Raw genomic sequence first — 7,007 nt, 5'->3', positions numbered from 1 at the left:
GAGCGTAGCGAGCCCGCGAGGGGCGGCGGTACGCGTCCTCCGACCTTTTCATGCCCTACTATCCACTAGGGCGTGGAGTGAGAATAGAATAGTGTGGCGAGCGCAGCGAGCCACCGAGCCCGAAGCGTGGCGAGCGCAGCGTGCCCCGCGAGGGGACGTGGATACCTTCACAGGTAAACGCGTCCCTTTGCGGGCTTCCCAGGTGTCCGCGTCGCCATGGACACCTGGGAAGCCCGCGAGGGGACGCGTATAACTGTGAAGGTATCCGCGTCCCCTCGCGGGGCTCGCTGCGCTCGCCACGCTTCGGGCTCGGTGGCTCGCTGTGCTCGCCACACTATTCTATTCTCACTCCACGCCCTAGTGGATAGTAGGGCATGAAAAGGTCGGAGGACGCGTACCGCCGCCCCTCGCGGGCTCGCTGCGCTCGCCACGCTTCGGGTTCACGTTGATGGCGGGGTGGCGTCAACTACTTTTGGGGGGACATTTCAATGTTCAGGGGTGTTTTTGGCCCATTTACTATTGTTCCTATGATAATTTGGCTAAATTGAGCCATTTCACATTGTTTCCTATGGGAAATCGAATCGGATCGCATCGCATTGCATCGTTCAATATCGTGTATGTGTACGATGCGATGCGATCAGATTTCATTACGGTGCCGTACGTAGAAAACCTGGGCGCCCAGATAGGAAACAAGTACCAGAAAAAGTATTAAGTACAGAATCTTATACACATTGCATTCAGAAAGTATTCACAGCGTGTCATTTTTTGCACATTTTGTTATGTTACAGCCTTATTCTAAAATGGAATAAGTTAACTTTTTTCCGTCAAAGTTCTACACACAGTACCCCGTAATAACAATGCGAAAAAGTTTTTGGGAGATTTTTGCTAATTTAAAAAAAATAAAATAAAAAATAAAAAATGAATTTATTCCCTTTTTGTAATAAGGCTGTAACAACAAAATGTTGAAAAAGTGAAGCGATGTGAATACTTTCCGGATACACTGTAGTTACTCTGTCCTTGCTCTGCAGAAGCAGCACGGCTGTCTATCCCCCGCCGAACCCCCCCCCCACCCCCCCCAGCCATCACTCATTTTGGAGCCGGCATCGGTTTCCAATGCCAGCACCCCCTGCTGGGTCTCTGCCACCTCTGATATTGACATGGGGTCACACATAGTGTGTATGGGGCTTTAGAGTATGTCACATATCCATTATTGTGACAATTTTCATCTTCTCATACACAAGCCTTAAAGGTCAATCATCGAACAGCTTTGGCCAGCCCCAAGGGCTCGAAGAAGCATACTCCAAGACCTGGAAAGACTAAGGGCAATATTCGGTACTTCTGTAGTTTCATGGCGCCGGAAGTGCAGAGGCACATCGCACACCCTGGCACACCGCTGGTGTTCCCAATGTAGACGCTAACTTATTTAGCGTCTCAATTCACACTCCCGGGACTTCGGCTTAGACGCGCGCGGACAGTGTTACGTAGTCAATCAGGGAGCTACGCAGTTTGCGTAGTCAGTCAGTCAATCAGCAGTAGCCCTGTATGAGACACTGCGGTGAATGTGTTCCTGAATCAGCCTCACTATCCACGCCCACCCGAAGCGTGGCGAGCGGCGGCGGTACGCGTCCTACGACCTTTTCATACCCCCACTATCCACGTCGGCGTGGAGTTGGTGAATAGATTAGTGTGGCGAGTGTAGCGAGCCACCGAGCCCGAAGCGTGGCGAGCGCAGCGAGCCCCGCGAGGGGACGCGGATACCTTCACAGCTATCCGCGTCCCCTCGCAGGCTTCACAGGTGTCAGCGTCCGCTCGCCACGCACCGAGCCCGAAGCGTGACGAGCGGACGCTGACACCTGTGAAGCCCGCGAGGGGACGCGGATAGCTGTGAAGGTATCCGCGTCCCCTCGCGGGGCTCGCTGCGCTCGCCACGCTTCGGGCTCGGTGGCTTGGTGCGCTCGCCACACTAATCTATTTTCACCTCCACGCCGACGTAGATAGTGGGGGTATGAAAAGGTCGTAGGACGCATACCACTGCGCTCGCCACGCTTCGGGTGGGCGTGGACAGTGGGATTTACACGGTCCACAGCTGTGGCGTCCACTAGTGGCACTGAGGGTGGGTTTCAATAGTGTTCCCCTAGGGCCACCTAAATTTAGATGCTTTTGCATCTAAATTTAGATGTACCCCTTCACCTAAGTAAATCCAGACGCATTTGCGTCAGGGTTTACAAGCCCCAACACCTTTGCGGCTATCTGTGTGACTCGAGATTCAGACGCAGTTGCGTCTGAATCTCGCGTACAGTTTAGAAGCCCCGGCATCGCTGTGCCGGGGTGTCCACTTTAACATACCCCCGTGGTCAGTGGTGCCCAGGCGCTGCCTATTTCACTGTGGAACTACAAGTGCCACAGTGACATTGACTTGTTAGCGCCTGGGCAGCGCCGCTGCTGCTGCTGGCCGGCCGCTACGCTGTTTACGTACAGCTAGATCGGCACAAGCTCAGTCAGACAGAGCTAGAGCGACACGTGCACAGTGAAACAGAGCCTCTGGCAGGCTGCCAAGTTTCTGTTACAGACTGTGCGCGCGGTGGCGCCGTGAAACTACAGAAGTACCCAATATTCAATCTGTGATGATATTTCCTGACAGGGGAAATATCAGAACTCACTTATTCAATGCTCTCGTTAACGACAGCATTGAAGGGTGTTTTTCCGGAAACGGGCGCGGATTGTTGAATTCACGGCCGTTTTCCGACAATCCGCGGTGGGTTTCACAGAGACTCTGTCTTTTCCGACACTGGACAGTCGGAACATTGAATTCCATCTGTCGAGTTACAGTCGTAGGAAACGAAAACGTTCCGGGATTCCGTATGTCGGGATGTTCCAACAGTCGTAATCCCAGATTGAATCAATTTTTTTAGTTTTTTAGTTTTTATGTCAGATGGCCGGGTATATGCTAAATTATTTTTTTTTAAATTGTAAATATTTTTTAACTAATAGTCTTAACAAAACTTTATTATATTTTTACCTCTTTTATATATTTTTTTCAGCAGAAAACAGCACACTTACTTGCTGAATTATTTATCCTCTCTTTTGACAGTCAATAGGTCGACCACTATTGGTCGACACATAATGGGTCAACACGTGAGAAAGTCGACATGCTTTAGGTCTACATGGTCAATGACACAAGCCACAAGGACGACACAAGCAAAATGTTGACATGTAAATAGTCAACATTGAAAGATGTCTGCATGAGTTTTTCATTTTTTGGGGGGGTTGAAACCAATATTTTCATACCGTAGTATCCAATTGGGCATAGAGGGAGAATGTACCAAGCCTAGCGAACAATGCGAGGGGAGGGGGTACACTCATACTGTGTCCATGTCGACATATGTCAAAATAGACACAAGAAAACTGAAAAACTTGTGTCGACTTTTTTCCTGTGCCAACATTTTTCCTGACAAAATTTTGCGTGTGTTGACCTTTTGACCATGTTTATTTATATAGCGCAGCAGATTCCGTTGCGCTTTACAATAGTATACAGTGATAAAACAAACTGGGTAGTCCTAAAGAATGTTGACCTTTATTCTGTGTCGACCTTCTGCCTGTCGACTAATAGTGGTGGACCTATTGATTGTAGACCTGGACACTGTCAACCTAATGATCCCCACTGCCTTGATTATCTGCAGGGGTTAGGGCTTGTTCCTGACAGGGTAGACCCAAGGGGGAAACTGCCAGGACTGGAGTCCTGGGCCTGGACATACAGTATGTGGGGACCCACCCCTGGCTCCCCAGCAGGACACCTTAGTATCTGCAATCATTGCTGGTGAAGGGGCAGATGTAGTGGGTAAATCAGACAACTCCCCGGGGGCAAAACAAATCTCCCCAACACCCAGTTTGATGAAAAACTGAGGTTCAGGCCTCAAGGCCATTCCCTGCTGTTAGACCACACCCCAAAGGCACACCCCTTTTCTGCAAGTTCTGCACCAGCTGTCATAAGCACAAATGATGCTCAGGGACATTAGGTTGATAAGTCATATGTTGCCATTTACCACGTTGACAACAAAATGTCAATATACAATATTGAATAGTTGTTGAATATTTCATCCAAAAACTTCCACCCTAAAACTAACCCTAAACCTAACTGCACCCCTAATCCTAATGCTCAGCCTCAGCCTATAAATAATGCATACATTTACTGCTGGTGCAGTTGGGGCAAATGTAACATGTGTTCAAACTGAAATCTACATTACAGTGTAAGAATAAAGCAGACAGTATTTACCCTGCACAAAAAAAAAAACTCCCCAAATCTAACTATTTCTACACATGTTACATCTGCCCCACCTGCAGTGCAGCATGGTTTTGTCCATCTGCAAGATTTGCAGCCTGGCTGAATAACCAGGGCAGCCGAGAGGAATGCCGGGCCTGAGTAAAATTTTAGGGGTGTGGCCTAATTGTGGAGTCATGGTCACCTTACCACGATTAGGCCACCCCCCAAAAATGTTTAGAGGGAGTGGGGGAAAAAAACGGGGCCCCTCCAGCAAGCCTGGGCCTGGGTAATTAGTACCTGTCCCCCCCCCCCCCCCTCTGGGCAGCCCTGTGAATAAGGCCCAATGTCACTCCCACTGCTGATCAGTGATAAATGCTGCTGTGATTCATCTCGGGGGATTGCAGAATGAATGGATTTGCATCAACTGACTCAGCTTTTATAAACAAAATGCATTAAACATTAAGCTAGCATGGACCGTGCAGTAGGAGCAGACCTAAGTGACATCTCCTAGCTACCGATAATATCTCTTAACCCGATGAATCATCCTTCTCCAAATGACTTGAAAATGAGTTACACACTTTATAAAACATTCAGCAATAAGCACAACTGTTTTGTTGCTATGGTTATCAATTTTGTTTTGTTATCTAAAAACATCAATGTGGAAGATAAGCCAAAAACTGTACTGCATAACGAGTCGGAAAAAAACAACATTGAAGGAAACAAAAATAAAATATCTAGGCAATCTAATTCCTCCTTACTAGTATAAGTATACTGTGTATAATTATGAATAATTAACATAAACAAACAAATGGAAGACATTTTGCACAAATCACTCTGATCACTCGGACTGCTGAATTGTTAAATACAGCTAAATCAACTTACTTTAATGCAAAATATACATCTGCATGGTGTGACTGGGCATGAAATACAGTGGTAGGGGCCCCTGCTTAGGGCATACTTGCCTATGTGGCCAAAAACTCCCTCACTTGCAGCAATGTGTGACTTGGTGCATTGTCATGACGGAGGACCCAGGTAGTGGCAATCTCCTTGCCAGCGGCGTAGCTTTGTTTGGGGTGCCCCCCCGCCGTTAATGGGGGGGCACCCCCCCCGCCCGTCCGTACGCCCCCCGTGCCTGCCCCCCATGCCCCCTGTGCCCCCTCCCCCATTGCCGCATGCTTACCTGTCCGCGCGTCCCGGCTCCCCTCCTGGCTTCAATAAATTTTATGCAGACGCTTTATGGGGCTGCGGGATGCGTGGAAGGTAAGCATGCGGGGGATGGGGGGCGGGGGGATTACTATAGCACCGCAGCCCCCCAGCGCCCCCATATGCACAGCGCCCCCCCCCCGCGCGACCGCCGGGGCTGCGGTGCTATAGTTACGCCACTGCTCCTTGCGGATGCGGAGGTCTCAAGCGATTGTTCACTCCCGTGTAATATGACAGTTTTGACAGTGGGTAGAATTTCTTTATGGACCACACCCTTCAAGTCAAAAAAGACAATGAGCATGGATTTCATGTTTGATTTGCTCATTCGGCCCCATTTGGGGCGAGGCGATGATGGTGTGTGCCACACTGCCCTTTGCTTTTTGGTCTCCGGGTCATACTTAAAGATTCAAGTTTCGTTACCTGTTATGACTCTGTCAAAAAATTAGGCTCACTTTGTACACACTCCAAAAGTTCACGGAAAATGGCCACACGTTTGTCTTTTTTGATCATGAGTCAACATCTTGGGAACCAATCAGGCACAAACCTTTTTGCGTCACAAATTCGTTTGTCACAATCTTTTGCACTGTAGTTCTTGGAAGTTCCAACCTTTCTGCTACTATTCTAACATTCAAACGACGGTCCATGTTCAAAACATTGCCCAGAGCATGGTTCGTTCTTGACGTATTCTCTGCCCTCCTGGAAGACCAGTGGCAAAACTTGCGCCTTGTACAAGGATTCCTCCCCGGAGGCTATTTGATGCATGGAAAGTGTCTCGGTAACCGATTTCCTGAGGTTAACACAAAACATGATTGCATATCATTGCTTGATGGTATGCTCCACCTTGAAACTTGACCAAGGTTAAAAAGGACACTTCGTTTACAGCTTGATCCGTACACTGTAAAAGCTCCCAGGAAAATGCTGATAGAAATGTGTAGCTGACACACCCCTCCACCCATCCCAACCTACAGCGCCACCATGCGCCTGTTCTGTCTCATTACTTTCTAGACAGGCCCTGTATATACTGCTAGTGCATGCATGATGATGTACCAGGTTAGTAACAGCAATGCACTGGACAAAATACACCACAGTCATGGTAAAAGATGTGTGTATGTGTGTGTATACGGTATGTATATATATATATATATATATATATATATATATATAATCTGTAGCAAATAGAATAGGAGACGGGCGCTCCATAGTGCATAAAATACCGTTTTAATGCAGTAAAAATACAGCTTAAAATACAAGCCAAGTGCAGCTCGTACCATTTAATACATCTGCAGTGGGCTGGATACCACAAAGTTTTTTATATATGTTACCATGCTGAAACAGCTACACACCAGTCCGGGGCACCGTCAGGAATTACGTGGCCCTTGTTGTTTCCCCCAGAGGGTACACAACGTGCCAGGCCCTTCCAGGAACAGACAGAGGAGAGGCAACCTGGAGAGAGGACAGCGAGCATCACCGTTGCCACGCCCCTACGCGTTTCGTGGTAACACTTCATCAGAGGGTGACACCCTCAGAAGGCGAAGCCCTCTGA

The sequence above is a fragment of the Crinia signifera genome, chromosome 5 (genome assembly GCF_055691185.1).
Source record: "Crinia signifera chromosome 5, ASM5569118v1, whole genome shotgun sequence".
In the NCBI taxonomy this organism is placed as follows: Eukaryota; Metazoa; Chordata; class Amphibia; order Anura; family Myobatrachidae; genus Crinia; species Crinia signifera.
Note: the sequence above shows the minus strand (reverse complement) of the source record.